A 17,193-nucleotide genomic window follows, 5' to 3' on the forward strand; every position below is an offset into this window, starting at 1 on the left:
AGTCTAGGAACAATCTCCCATGCACTGTTTCTGACAATAGAATCATAATCTTCCACCATGGTGTCTACCCATGCGGGATCCTCCATAGCTTCCTCAAAAGAGGATGGCTCAGTCACAACACACTTGCTCATAAGAGCCATGTATCCAGTGTACCGATCAGGTGACAGTCTTTGCCTGCGTTGGGCTATAGGTGGTCCTACAACTTTCTCTGCATCTTGAGCCAGTCGCTCAGCTTCTGTCAAGCGCTTTCGCCCTCCGATGGTTGGCACTGCATGAGTGGTCTCTTCCACTCCATGAACCTCGTCCTGTGGCTGATCCACGTCCTGAAGCTCATCCTTAGGAACTAATAGCTCCTCATCTGCATGCAAGTGTAGCTCCCTCTCAAGCGAACACTTCATGGCTTTCTCCTCCTGAAATTTTATATCCCGTCGCACGATAGTTTTACCACTGTCTGGAAAATACACACGATAGTTGTGGGGCGTATCAGTGTACCCCACAAATATCCCAACCTCTGCGGTCAGCTCCAACTTCTTCCTGGCATCCTTCGTCACATGCATGTAAAAGTTAGCACCAAAAATCCTCAAATGAGAAAGATCAGGCTTCTTACCAGAATAAGCCTCCTCGGGTGTACTCATGCCAAGTATCCTATGAGGACAACGGTTCTGCACAAAAACTGCTGTATTGCATGCTTCCGCCCACAAGTGAAGGGGTAGGCCCTGATCATGCAACATTGCCCATGCAACACCCACAATCGTTCTGTTCTTCCGCTCAGCTACCCCATTCTGCTGTGGGTTATGGGGAGCTATGAGCTCTCTTCGAATCCCTTCTGCCTTGCAGAAATCCTTCAACTCGTCCGAGATGTATTCACCACCATTATCACTCCTAAGAGCCTTCACCTTCTTCCTCGACTCCTTCTCGACCAGTGCTTTGAATTCACAGAACTTTGAATATGTCTCGCTCTTCTTCTGCATGAAGAAGATCTAGCACTTACAAGAGAAATCATCAACAAAAATCACATAATACCTGTGTTTTGCTGTCGAAGCAACTGAGAAAGGTCCACACACGTCTGTGTGAATTCTCTCAAGGATCGTCGTGGCACGACTATCCTTCTCGTGAAAGGTGGCTTTCACAAACTTCCCCAAAGTACACCCCTTACACTGATCTGACTGCGCAAGTGTGCCTTTAGGAAGCCCTGTAGTGATCTGCTGCAGTATCTTCAAGGCTCCATGGTGAAGGTGACCCAATCTCCTGTGCCACAACTCGCCATCATCCCGGCTCACAATCCTTCTGCCTTGCCCGCCATTGCTGTGCATCCATCTACATGCAACTGATAAAGGTTCCTCACTCGTACCCCTATCTTCTGGGTCTCACCAGTTGTCTTGCTGCGCAGGAAAGCCTTTCCCTCGCTGAAAGCAACATCATACCCCTTGTCTTCTAACATCGCCACTGAGATAAGATTCTTCTTCAATCCTGGAACATGCATGACTTCCTTCAATACGAAGGGTTTACCAGACTCCCTCTCAAAGGAAATGGTACCGATACCGGTCGCACTGTATCTACCATCATCGCCCATCTCGATGTGCACTCCAAGATCTTTGTCCTCCAGATCAGAGAACAAATCTCTATCTCCCGTCATGTGAAAAGACACACCATTGTCCAAGAACCACACCGATCCCATCACACTTGAAACCAAGCATGAGATCAATGAAAAATCAAGCTCAAATTGTGAGGCTAGAGCCTCTCCTGCTGAAGATCCAGCAGCCTACTTGTTCTTCTTCTTCTGCGGACAATTAGTGGCATAGTGTCTGTGCTGGTGACAGTGAAAACACTTCACCTTGGACATATCCTGCTTCTTGCCTTTCACACCAGACTGAGAAGCTTTCTTGCTCTTCCCTTTCTTTGCTTTGGCAGCCAAAGCACAATTCTCTTCATCAGTTCCCTTTGACGAAGATCCGTCCTTGGTACTCCGCCTGATCTCCTCCTACACAAGATCTGACCATAGTCTTTCCCATCCTGGCAATTTCTCCTGACCATTGACAGAGTCCTGATAGGAATGCCAACTCTTCGGAACACCAAGTAGAGCCAAGCTCACCAAGTCCTCATCATCTACAGTAACCCCCACACTTCCGAGCTCATCTCGACACTGAGTGAACTTCGTGAGATACTTGGGAATACTGTCACCCTTCTCGCATTTGATGTTTCTGAGTTTATATTTGAGCGCCAGCTTCCTCTGATCGCTCTTGCTTTGGAATAATTCTGTTAATGATTTCCACATCAAATATGGAGTAGCCTTTCCATGGAGGTTGGACACAATGTGATCCTTCATGCCCTCCAACAGAATCCTTCGACATTTTGCAGTCTTCTTTTGCCAAACTTCCGCCTCAGCAGCATCAGTAGGCTTTGGGATATCTGTATCTATGAACTCCTTCAGCCCGTTATCATCCAATACTGCCTCCATCTTGTCCTTTCATGCAATATAGTTTGAGCTGCCCTCAAGAGCATACTCCAATCGCAATCCGTCGAGAGACATTGCTGCGTTGTCACCAAGAAAACATTGCAGCAAATTCGAATTCCACCAGCAACCAACTCAACCGCCTTGGATCTAAGATTTGTGAGAACCCAATATTTCTCGTACAGAGATTGACTATATGGGAATTCACCAGATATCTCACCTTCCAAAGGAAGGATGAATCCAGAGGCTACCTGGCCCGATTATAGACTCTGCCTGAAGAAATAGAATGTAAACACTTCCTGAATAGTAGATCTGATGATCAACAGCTCCAATACCATGTAGAAATTTTGAATAATTTAACACATATTCAATGGATATTATCCTGATCATGTACTATTGCAGAATACATACACAATACATAAGCTCCTCTACGTTGATCATCAATATAGCAGCATCAATAACAATAAAACATCAAGAGCATTCACACATTAACACAGTATGTAACCCGGGGAAAGCATCTCGCTAAAAACCCCACACTATCTGTATATTAATGATTGAGACCATGTAACATTACAAAGTACAATGCTTATCACAAGCAATCCAGTACCAGCTCCACCTGTTACACACAATACAGCTCAGATCTGATCTCCAAATCTATTTCACTGCTTGCCTGCCTCTCCAGCTCAATACCTGCTCAAGAACTGATGAGAATGGTTTACCAAACTCGTATTTCACCTGGAAAGAATCACTCACACTGTGTTGGATGTGAGCACAGGCTACAATTCTTGATATTGGCCAATTCATTGGCATACTCAATCCCTCTGATTGTGGAAATCATCATGCACAACTATAGTCACAACTGATAGCAATTTGATCCTCTAACACCTGTCCCTGCTGAACTGAACATGCACTGACATGCAGCTGAGTTAACTGATGTATTCTATAGTTGCATTATGAGTTAATAACTTGTGAATTAATTAATAACTAATTCACCCAACTCATCTCTAGTCTATCTGCCAGTTAGACTAAATACAACCAGTTTAACAAAGCTAAACTGAACACAACTCCATCAACTGCACCTCCAGTCCACTAAACTCAACTCACTTGAGTTCTAACTAAAGTCCTGCATGCAAATATTAGTCATCCCATAGGTAACCACATATTTCCCTCTGGGATCTGCATGTGCCACATCCGTAGCTCATCCTGAAGTGCTCCAAGAGAATAAGATCAAGTTTATAGTCCAAATATTATTATGAGACAATAATATTTGACTTTTCTATTTTTAACAGCCAGTCTAAAAATAGACTTTGATCACTCATACTGTGATCACTCACACTGTGGTCACCCACACTGTAACCACTCATACTATGGTCACCCACACTGTGATCATCCCTGCTGGGATCAAAAATAGAACTTGCGCCATAATTTTCTTGCGGGCCCACTTAGTGAAGGTGACTCTTTTCACTAAGCTCCATCATCTTGTTACAATCTCAACAGAGGCGGGGGAGTACCTCTTCCACTCATAAATGTGGGTGAAGGGTTCTCCATTGCAGTTCATTTTTGATAATAGGAGCCAAAAGAACCTCATTTCAAGAGAGGTCATGAAGTGGTTGGGCCTACTGACCACACCACACCTGTAGCCATACACCATTGGGTGGCTTTACCAAGTACGAGATCTTCACATCAGCCAGTGGTGTTTCCTTCCTTACAACATCAAGCCCTTCATAGATGAGGTATTGTGTGATGTTTCACCTCTTGGAGTTTGTGATATATTATTAGGCCAACCATACTTGTGGAAGCATCATGCTGTGTATGATTCTAGGCCTCACACTATTATTGTTACTTTAGGAAATAAGTTATACATGATACCAGAGGTAGCACCACCTACCATCATCTCTTTGATCTCTATGAAACAATGTTGTAAGATCAATTCTCAGACCAGGAAGTTTGTCTTCCTTATGATTCATCCTCAGTGCAAGAAGAATATTATGGCCACCTCCACGGATTCCAAACATGGCCCCTCCACATGGCAACACCAAATGGACAAGGTCATGGAAGAGTATAGGGACATCTTCACCTCAGCCACAGAGGTACCCCTCCAATTTCAAGTCAGGCACTCCATCGATATGACCCCATGCACACTACTACCCAAAGGACCAATCTAATGATGCTATGTTCTATAGAACGATGAGATCAAGAGGCATATTCAGGAGTTGTTGCAAAAAAGGGCACATCAAGCTAATTTCATCGCCTTGTGGGAGCCCAATCATGTTGGTACAGAAAAAGGATGGAACCTGGAGGATTTGTATTGACTATCAGGCGTTGAATAAGATCACTACCTATAATAGGTATCCAATCCCATGAATTGGTGACCTTCTAGACCATCTCAAGTTTGCCAAATATTTCAACAATATTGACTTCAAGTCCGATTAGCACCAGGTACTAATTGAAACCTTTGATGTGTAGAAGACCACCTTAAAATCCAAGGAGAGCCTTTTCGAATGGTTGATCATGCCTTTTGGGTTGATGAATGCCCCTGCAACATTCATGTGGCTGATGTACTACATGTTGCGGCCCTTCACCAACTCATTCGTGGTAGTGCACCTAGACGACATCCTAATCTTCAGCTAGAATTGGGAAGAACACATACACCATATTCGACAAGTCCTCCAAACCCTGCGACAACAAAAATTGTGTGCCAATATGGAGAAATGCACTTTTGGAATGACATAGGTTCAATATCTGGGGTATATCATTGATGAGAGAGGTGTGCATATGAACCCAACCAAGATACAAGTTATTTAGGATTGACTAGCCCCAACCACTCTAACAGAGCTCTGTAGCTTTTTGGGTGTTACCAATTTCTATCGCAGGTTCCTGTTGGGATTCTCGCATATCACTTGGCCTTTGAGTCAAGTCACCAAGGGTGGAGATAAAGCAAAGTTCTTTTGGTCTAAATCCCAATAGAAGGCATTTTTTGAGTTGAAGCATCGCCTCTGCTCTCCACCAGTGCTAACATTACCAGACCTGGAACAACCATTTGAAATTGAGACATATGCCTCTGACTATGCTATTGGTGCAGTTATTGCCCAACAGGGGCATCTAGTGGCATATCATAGTGAGACACTTTCAGATACAATCTGAAAGTATCCCACTTATGAAAAAGAGATGTATTCCATTGTGCAGGCATGTCGGAAATGAAAGAATTACATTATGGGGAAGGAAATGATCATCCACACACACCATTGACCCTTGCAATTCATATAGACACAAGGAAAGTTGCAGAAGGATTGCCACAAAAAATGGTCCACATAGCTACAACAATTTCATTTAAACATCAAGTACAAGAAGGGAAACACCAATAATGTTGCACACTATCTCAACCAACCACAAGTTATGGCGCTGACCACTTTTCTTGGCTCTTGTGGACATGAGACTTCGGGGTGGCCACATATTTACAAGAGCGATCCATAATTAGACAACACATACTAGATGCTCCTGGAAGGAAAAAAAGTTCCAGATTTTCACCTCCATGGTGCACTATTATGCCACCTAGGACACCTTTGTGTTCCTTCAAGCAATCGTGCCAAGATGATTTGGGAGGCACACTAAATTCGGGTCAGTGGAAATTTCAAAGTAGAGAAAACAGTGGAAGTGTTTCAAAAGTGCTTTTACTAGCCAAACTTTAGACAAGATGTTGGGAGGTAAATCAGATCCTGCACTGTCTATGCCATTGCCAAATCGACCATCAAGAAGCAAGGCCTATATACTCCTTTTCCAACTCCTAGTCAGCCCTGGGAATCCATCTCCATGGATTACATGTGAGGCCTTCCTTCTACTAAGCTTGGAAATGACTATGTTTTCATGGTCATCGACAGATTATCTAAGATGGCCATTCTGATGGCTGAAAAGAAGAGTATCACAACAGAAGCCACTACTAAGATCTTCTTTGAATGAGTGTGGGTACACTTTGGGATTCCACAGTCCATTATCTCAGACCAGGACAACATGTTCTTGAGTACATTTTGGTCAAGCCTCTGGTCGATGCTAGATACCAAGCTCACTAAGTCCACGACCTTCCACTCCCAAACTGTTGGCCAAATAGAGGCCGTCGACAGTATGATCGTGCACATTCTGTGCATGTACAATATGAAGCATCCACATTGTTATCACCAAAAAATGATCACGTAGCCATTTCTAACCAAGTGGATTGAAAAAATACACCATGTGGATTTAATTTTACCATAGTAAAACCAGTTTCACCATGGAAAATAATTTAGTAAACCACTTTTATTAAATTATTTTCTGATTTAAATAAAAAAACCCCATGAGAACAATTAGATAAATCATTATTTATTTAGTTTTCTCTAGGAATTATTATTAAATCATTATTTAATAATTATTCCTTGTCACATTTGATTAAATCCCTTAGGAATATTTAAATAAATCATTATTTATTTGAATTTCCTTATTTCTGTTATTAGAATAATTATTATATCACTATTTAATAATTATTTTGATTTCACACCTTTCTTATTTCTCGAGAAATAATTAATAAATCATTTTATTTGTTAATTCTTTCAAAATAAAGGTATTTAACCATTTTAAATTCCTTTTCCTTCTCCAATAAATATAATAAAGTATTCCAAGTAGTTAGATCTAAATTTGGTTAATAATATTTTATTATTCTCCATTTTCGAGATTAACTCCATACTTTTCTATATAAATGAGGGTTTTTCATTCATTCTTCACCATGATCATTATAACTGTCAATATTATCATCATGTTCTTGAGCTCCCATTTGAGTTCTTCACTTTGTTTGGGTTTTTCACATGATTGAGAGATTGAATTCTATTTTTGAAGCATCAAGGATATCAAAGTACCCATCCCACAGAGGGGGACTTCTAGACCAATATGTAGATCTCCTTCACTAGGTGTTATCAATAAAGATTTATTCACTTAAATTTGTCTTTCCAATTGGCTTATTATTCTGGATACATTATTTTGCTGCTATTTGTTTTGGATCTTGTTTTCTTTTACTATAGATTTTCCATTTGCATTGTAGATCTAGAACGACAACAACCATCAAATTGTTGTCAGGGTCACTTGTCACCTAGTGACTTAAGTGAGGATTTTTGGTACACCTTCAAGGAATTTTCACGCTAACACACACACATGGGATGAAAGCGTTCCCTATGTCTAGAACAACTACAACAAATATCTACATAGCTCAATTGGATACAACACCTTACATGTGGGTTCTGGATTCCAGCCACTATGTCCCATTGATGTTTCCATACCACTTGTGGCTACTAAAGAAGACTCGAATCATGTCCATTCCGAAGCTGATAGAGCTATCAAATTAATTGAACACATTCAATGCATACACGAGTAGATACATGAAATATTGGACATAGCAAATTCTAAGTACAAATAATGTCATGATCAACAACAGGTGCCACACGAGTTCTAGGTGGGTGACAAATTTTGGATACATTTTCAGAAGGATCATCTCATTGGGGTCCACCACAAGCTTCACTCGCTCCGATATGGGCCTTACACCATCACTAAGGCTATGGGAGACAATGTTTTTGGGCTCAACATTGCCCCATTCCTTTCCCTACACCCAGTGTTCAATGTGGATTGCCTTCGACAATACTTTCCACCATCATTGGACACATCCGACATTACAGAACAATTCACACCAACAGAGCTAAACCCAGACTACATGGAACATGCCACAACTGATTAGATCATGGACATGCAGATCAAGAACACTCGCCAATAGAATATCCAATTGTATTGGGTTGTCAAAGGTGACCAACTCCTACACCAAGGCAATTGGCTCACCACGGACCAACTTTAGCAGAAGTTTCCCCATCTCATGGAGGCACTCAATGCAATGGGGACCAATGATTCCTAAGGGGAGAGGACTGATCTAGGTGGATATTGGCGGCCACTTGCCTCTTCCACTTGGACCCCCACCGTTGCTTCTTTTTAGTTTCCTTAATTGTAGCACAAATTACTATTTTTTGCAGTTTCTTAGGCCCTAAACTTCCGGAGCCGTTTTGAGGGGCTACAAGACGTTTTTAGGGAAAAAGGAGAGACCATAAAAGTGCCAAACCCATTTACCCATTCTTTCAGCCTTCTCTATGAGATATTCAAAACGAGGTATTTGTTGGAAATAATGCTGAGGGGGGGGTGAATCAGTATTACCAGATCAATAATTTTATTTCCCAAACATATTTATATACGCTACCTCAGTGAAGTGAATTAACGTGTATACACAACTGTGTTTAAAGAAACCAGTGTATATGCAGAGAACTTGTGATTTAGACAGTTTATCATGTGTTGATCTTAAACCAGTATATCAAAGATTTATTAGACAGTGCAATAAAAGCAGAATAAAGCATCACACATAAGCAACACACATGAACACCAAGATTTAAGGTGGAAACCCAATGTGGGTAAAAACCTGCTGCTACTATCGTCTCTGTATTCTTTTAATAATAAGAAAATCTATTTACAATCTTGTATTGGTATAGACTCATACCAGTACATAGGCTTCTACCTGCAGAATGTTACAACCTTCTCTCATTTTCCAGCTTCTACTGGAAGGGAGCTATAACCCCCTAGCTCTTATAATAGCCAATATGTTTACTACTATGTAGGTGCTAGCCTACAGAAAACTCCACTTTTCCACCAGGGACCACATTTCATGAATTTTCAGATTGGATACTCCTGGATCACAACACCACAAGCTGAAGGCCACGTTTCATCAAATTTTCACACTTGTCCCATCAAATCCTTTTTAAACTTAAACTGCATCAACCAATATTCAGTTAATCTGAACAATTAGATCACTGACACCAGAACATTGTGCTGAACCCAGAACCCTGCATCATCATCCAGAAACAACTGTAACCTCAAAAATCATGCATTAGAGTGTATACGCTACTTGGTTGAACTCAACCTGCATGTATACACTACTTCCTTTAACCCAACTTGCGTATATCTCTAAAGATACTGAATCATAAACTTCTGAACCACAGACTGTACCAATCAGTGACATTCTGAAGATCTACTGTCATATTACAGAGTTCAAAAACACATAGAAACAAGGATCACCCTTCTCAATCAATCAATCAATCATACTCAATTTCCTTATACAACAGTTCTACGTTTAGATCTAAGAAGACTTTATTGACAGATAATAGCGAAACAACAGAATTTGATTAGATAGATCAATCAGATCTGAACAAAAGCTTTTCTTTTTGTATATACTACTTGAAAGAGTCGAACCTACATGTACACACGCTTTGGCAGAGACGAACTTGTGTACAGATCTGTAAATTTTGACTCAGAACTTTTTTGCAATTCCAGACTTCAGACAAGCGCAGATCATGATAGATAACAAATAGAATAGGCAAAAAACATTAGATCTAGTCTCAACCAATATCAGATCATTCAAGAATAAGTCATTTCAAGTCTCATGATTCCTGATCCAATATTGAACTCAAGGTGCACATGAATATTTCAGATCCAGTCCCAAACATAACCCTGCAACATAATATATATACTTCAGATAGAAGTATTCCTTAGAATCTCATTACTTGCACACTCTGGCCTAATGATCTTCTCCTCCTTATATACTCTTAGGTCTTTCTCAATACCTTGGAACAAAACCACTTAGGACTAATTACCTTGGACCAAAATACCTTGGATCAAATACCTTGGACCAAAAACTTAGTTTTCCAACATGTATGCACTTTTCCTCTTGTGAAAGTGTGTGTATACATTATACGCTACTTTTGTTCTGTTAAACCGCGTGTATATGCACCTTGGACAAAGCGAACCAGCGTATACCTCTCTTTCTTCATTCTTTGGAGTCTGATTTGTAATCCTTTGCTGTTGACCTACTGCACTGTGAACTTTCATATGAGAGAGTTGCCATCAAGGACAACACTTGTATCATAATGCCAAAAATCTCCCCCTTTGGACTTGATGGCAACAACAACACCAAGACACTCTCCCCCTTTGACATCAAGGGCAAAGGGCAGACCAAGATATTCTCTCCCCTATGTTGTTCATGCTCCCCTTGAGTACATGTTGACTTGTCTGATTGAGCTCCCCTTTGTACATGCTGAGATGCACTGAAACCATCCATGCTCCCCCTGAGCACAAGCAGAGTCTGCAAAAATATTCTCCAAAAGAACCAACATGACTCTATAACTCAACTATGTGAGTATGACCTTCCTATCACCAATGAATCATACATACATCCATCTCATGCAAGCTGGGGATACAAATTACATCATTTGTCCAATAGGACTCATTCAATTGTATGAGAAGACATATCACACCCTAGACTTTTACTTGACTTAAGCAACAAAATGGTATAAATATCTGAAGCCATAGCTGGACTCAACAACCATAATGCCAACAATGTTGAATGTACGTGAAGGCTAATGCTCCCCCTGAACTTGTGCTACTTGTGCATTTTTAACAAGTCAATGATCAAGGCATATTTGCCACTCAGATAAAAATTAATGAACAAAGCATATCGATAGACAGTACTCATAAATATCTGACAGAGCACCCATATCTGAGCCTGCACCACTGTTTTCTTGTCTGACAAACGTATACGCTCCTTGACCCTTAGAAACCTGCGTGTGTACGCGACTATACTTCATGAAACACACTTATAATAACCTTTCTCTGAAAAATTTGGTTTTAATAGCAAGATGATGCAACAACTACTCCTAGCTTTTGTCTGAGATATTGAAATGTCTCTCTGGGCTGTGGTTTAGTGAATATATCAGCAACCTATTCTTTGGAGGGAACATACTCCAATTTTACCTTTTGTTCAAGCACTTGTTCATGTAGAAAATGGTACTTGATGGGTATGTGCTTGGTATTGGAGTGCATGACTAGATTCTTTGAAATACTGATGGCAATTGTATTATCACATAGAATGTAGATAGGTGGAGTACATGTGATTTGAATGTATTGCAAAGTTTTCATCATCCAAAGTAGTTGTGTGCAGCAAGATGCAACAGCCACATGTTCTACTTTAGCTGTAGATAAAGCAATTGAACTTTGTTTCTTGCTGAACCATGAAACTAACCTGGAACCCATATAGAATGCACCACCACTAGTGATTTTTCTATCATCAACACTTCCTGCCCAATCTACATTTGTATATGCATGAAGAGTAAGATCTGTATTTCTAGGATACCATAAACCAAAGTCCTGATTTCCTTGAAGATATTTGGAAATTCTTTTGACTTCCTGAAGGTGTGATTCCTTTGGATTTTCTTGGAATCTTCCAACTATTCCTATTGCACACATGATGTCAGGTTGGGTACCTATTAGATAAAGCAGACTGCCAATCATGGGTCTATAAGTTGGTTGATGTACTGCTGTTGATTCATCATTTGAGCTAAGACTACATCCTGTTACCATTGGGGTACATACAGGTTTAGAATCTTCCATTTTGTACCTTTTCAAGACTTGTTTGAGATATTTGGTTTGTGAAAGAAAAATACCATCTTTATTTTGTTGAACTTGTAGACCAAGAAAATAGGTAAGTTCACCAAGAAAGGACATTTCAAATTCTTGCTGCATTACTAAAGAAAAATTCTGACTCATGGATTCTTCATTGCTACCAAAAATGATATCATCAACATAAACAATAATAATTAGCAATTTATCAACTTCAATATTTGTATATAGATTGTTGTCTGTTGAACCTTTTGTAAAACCTTGTTGGTGTAGATATTTGTCAAGGCGGTAATACCAGGCCCTTGGAGCCTATTTCAGACCATAGAGGGCCTTTTTGAGTCTGCATACAAGTTTTGCAACATTTCCAAGAATGAATCCTTTTGGCTATTCAATATAAACTTCTTCTTCTAAATCTCCATTTAGGAAAGATGATTTTACACCCATTTGGTATACTTTGAATTTCTGAAAGCTAGAAAGAGCAAGAAACATTCTTATGGCTTCAAGTCTGGCAATAGGTGCAAAATTTTCTTCAAAATATATACCTTCTTGTTGAGCATACCCTTTACAAAAAACTCTAGCCTTGTTTCTAATGCCTTCCTCATTTTCATTTAGCTTGTTTTTGAATATCCATTTAGTTCCTATAATATTTTTATCATGAGGTCTAGGAACTAATTCCCAAGTATCATTTTTTTCAATTTGCTCAAGTTCTTCATCCATGGCTTTGACCCAACATTCATCTTTGCATGCTTATTTTACATTTTGAGGTTCAGTGGAGGATAGTAATGCTAGATAGCTTGAGGTACCTATAATAGTTCTTGTTTGTACACTTGCCTCTTTACCCCTAAAATTTGAGTTTCTGGATGATTTTTCTGAACATACCTGGATGGAGTCTTTTATTCTACCATTATCTCTTCTTTTGGTGCTTCATTGGTTTCTTATTCAATATGATTTTGATTTGATGTGGGAAAATAATCCCCATCTTCTTCATTGTCATAATCTTCTATTGATTTTATCTGTTTTGGATTTTTGCATGCTTCATCAACTACAACATCAATGCTTTCAACAATTTTTCCAAGTATTTTATTATAAAATTTATATCCTTTACTTCTGGAAGAATAACCAAGAAGAATACCTTCATCTGCTCTGGGTTCAAACTTACCAAGTTTTTCATCAGTCCTTTTGATATAACATTTGCTTCCAAAAACTTTAAAGTATTTTATAGTAGGAGTCTTACCATACCAAAGTTCATGTGGAGTTTGAGTGTTTTTTACTCGAACATTTTCTTGGCTGAGAATAGTCATGGTAGCGAACACAGCTTCACCCCAGAAGGTTGCAGGAGTTCCAGATTCATCTAGCATAGCTCGAGTCATTTGTTGAACTATTTTGTTCATTCTTTCTACCACACCATTTTGCTGAGGAGTCCTTGCGATGGAGAATTGCATTTTTATTCCATGTTGTTCACAGAAGTCAAAGAATTCATCCGAGGTAAATTCCCCTCCTCGATCAGATCTAAGGCATTTGATTTTTCGATCTGATTCATTTTCAACCAAAGCTTTGAAGGCTTGGAACTTTTCAAAAGATTCATCTTTATGATTTATTAGACCTATCCAACACATTCTGGAAAAATCATCAATGAACAAAATAAAGTATTCTTCTCCATGAGGTGACTTTTTCCTTGATGGTCCACATAAATTAGTATGGACAAGTTCAAGAGGCTTACTAGCTGACCCTTCTTTTTCCATGAAGTGAACTTTGGTTTGCTTGCCAATTTGACATGGTTTGCATATTGTATTTTCTGGGATGCTAATATCTGGAAGATCACGAACAACCTTGAATCTGCATGCTTTTCTTATTTGAGAAAAGCTTAGATGTCCCAATCTTCTATGCCACAACCAGTTTTCATCATTTTTTCTTAGATAGCACTGTTGTTGTCCTCCCTTGAGTATGTATAAGTTGTTTGGAGTTCTTGTAACTTTGATCATGGTATCTCCTGTATCAAGCTCATGAACAACACAATCGTTTGATCAAAACACCACTTCATTTCCTTGTTCACACATTTGACTAACACTCAACAAGTTATGCTTTAAACTATCTACATACATAACATTTCCAGCTTTGGCCTTTTCTTTCAAGAAAACAGAGCTTTTACCTTTTATGATAGCAGGAGTGTCATTTCCAAATGAGACATTCTTTTCCTTTTCTAAGGCATTATATGAGTGAAGTTTTTCTTTGTCACCTATCATGTGTTTTGAGCATCCACTGTTGATGTACCACTGATTTTCTTGTCCTTTTGCATACAAGGCTATACCACATCTTTCTGTTTGAGATTCTTTCCTTCTCCATATCTTGGGATTTAATGGATTTTTCTCCTTTTGATATGTTTGCCAAAATTTGCTCTTGCATTCAGATTATTCATGACCAAAATTGTTACAGATTGAGCATTCTATTTCATTTTCAAGAAGAGAAAAGTTATCAAAGGAACTTTTCTTAATCCCTGTTACATTCTGTTGATTTCATGCTTCTCTAGTCATGATGGTTTTGTAAGAAACACATTGAGTAGCTTTGTGTCCAAAATTATGACATGAAAAACATTGCCCATTAAAGAAGTTCCAACGACTATTGAATCTATTGACCTAGTGATTGTAGTTTCTATTGATATTCATCTTTGGAGCAAATTGAGTGTGATTTACCTAAGGTTGGTTGTGGGTTCTATTCATCCTTGGAGTAAATTGAGTCTGATTTACCTAGTGATCTACTTTATGCCTTTGCTAACGATTGTTATACTGTTCACTAGTCTTTGCTGCATCAAGATATCTTTTGGTGGAGGTTGACAACTTCTGTGATTGAAATGCTTCTACAGTATATCCAAAACCTGTCTTTATCAGAGGAGAACACTGAAATTTGATAATTTCATTTAAAGTTTCTAATCCTTTAGCAAATATAAGATTGAGAGATTTCGTTTTCTCAAGATCCTTTCTTAGACCCACAATTTTAGTTTTTCCTTTTCAGCAAGTTGGTATGTCAAGTTATCTATAATCATATTCTTTTCTTCTAAATAGATTTTGAGTTTAAATATTTCTTCATGAAGGTCTTCGTCTTCTAAATAATCCCAAAAATTATCATTGTCATAAGCCATGAGAAGTCTGTAATCTTGTCCAGTTTCATCTTCATCACTATTAGATAAACCATCGCTATCTTCATGAGTATAGTAACTTCTTTTATTCACAACTTGTTTTCTATTCCCTTTTGCATATTCCTTTCTTTTTTCAAATTTATCTTTATGAGGACATATGGTAGCATAATGATCGACTCTGCCACAAGAAAAGCATTTGAAGGGTAACTTACCTCTAAACCTTCCAGAACCCCATTGAAGTTTTTTGACAAAGTTTACCTCATCTTCTTCTTCTGAAATATGTCCCGATTCATTATGTTATTCCTTTCCTTTTGCTAAAGCTTTGAATGTGGCCTCTCTCATATCTGATGGTCCTCCTTTTCTCATCTCAAAGGTAGTTAAGATTCCGTGAAGCTGCGTCATAGTGATATTCTGCAGATCATGTTTTTCTTCTATGGCAGACACTTTGGATTCAAATTTAGTAGACAAGGATCTCAAGACTTTCTCAACTAAGGTAACTTCCTTAATTTCTTCACCCAAATTCTTCATATAATTGACAACCTCATCTATACGTAGGAAGTAACTAGCTATACTTTCATCACTATGCATCTTAAGAGTTTCATACTAAACTCTGAGAGTTTGAAGCTTAGCATGTTTTACCTGAGAGTCTCCTTCGTAGCTCAAAATGATTTTTTCCCATACTTCTTTGGCTGATTTGAGCTGCATGACTTTGACAAACTCTGATTGTGACAGACTTCCCAATAAAGTATTGACAACTTTGGCATTAGTTTCATATTTATTTTTACCTGCTGTATTTGTAGGAATTGCTGTTGGAAATGTATATCCTCCTTCCACAATTTCCCAGACATCCTCTCCAAGCGATTGTAGATAGGCTGTGGTTCTTATTTTCCAATAAACAAAGTTTTTCCCATCGAATATTGGCGGTTTGATGGATCCCATGCTTTCTTGATTATTCATGTTGATGGATATCCCTTCAAGCGATCATTATTCTACTGAAGGACCTGGCTCTGATACCAATTGTTGAAAATAATATTGAGAGGGGGGTGAATCAGTATTATCATATCAATAATTTTATTTCCCAAACGAATTTATATATGCTACCTCAGTGAAGTGAACTAGCTTGTACACACGACTGTGCTTAAAGAAACCAGCATATATGCATAGAACTTGTGATTTAGACAGTTTATCATGTGTTGAGCTTAAACCAGTATATCAGAGATTTATTAGACAGTGCAGTAAAAGCAGAATAAAGCATCACACATAAGCAACACACATGAACACCAAGATTTAAGGTGGAAACATAATGTGGGTAAAAACCACGTACTGTTGTCGTCTCTGTCTTCTTTTAATAATAAGAAAATTTGTTTAGAATCTTGTATTGGCGTAGACTCATACCAGTATGCAGGCTTCTATCTACAGAAGGTTACAACCTTCTCTCGTTTTCCAGCTTCTAATGGAAGGGAGCTACAACCCCCTAGCTCTTGTACTAGCTAATATGTTTACTAGTACATAGGTGCCAACCTACAAAAAACTCCACTCTTCCACCAGGGATCTCGTTTCATGAATTTTCAGAGTGGATACTCCTGGATCACAACACCACAAGCTGAAGGCCATGTTTCATCAAATTTTCATACTGGTCCCATCAAAACCTTTTTAAACTTAAATTGCATCAACCAATATTTAGTTAATATGAATAATGAGATCACTAACACCAGAACACTGTGCTGAACCCAAAACTCTGCATCATCATCTAGAAATAATTGTAACCTCAAAAATCATGCATTAGAGTGTATACGCTACTTGGTTGAACCCAACCTACATGCATACGCTACTTCCTTTAACCCAACCTTCGTATATCTCTAACGATATTGAATCATAAACTTCTGAACCACAGACTGTACCAATCAGTGACATTCTGAAGATCTACTATCATATTACAGAGTTCAAAAATAGATAGCAACAAGGATCACCCTTCCTTCTCAATCAATCAATCAATCAGATTCAATTTCATTATACAACAGTGCTATGTTCATATCTAAGAAGACTTTATTGATAGATAGAAATGAAACAACAAAATTTGATCAGATAGATTAGTTAGATCTGA

The sequence above is a fragment of the Pinus tabuliformis genome, chromosome 1_1 (assembly GCF_031772625.1).
Source record: "Pinus tabuliformis cultivar Carrire ecotype Pingquan chromosome 1_1, CPIR1, whole genome shotgun sequence".
Classification (NCBI taxonomy): Eukaryota; Viridiplantae; Streptophyta; class Pinopsida; order Pinales; family Pinaceae; genus Pinus; species Pinus tabuliformis.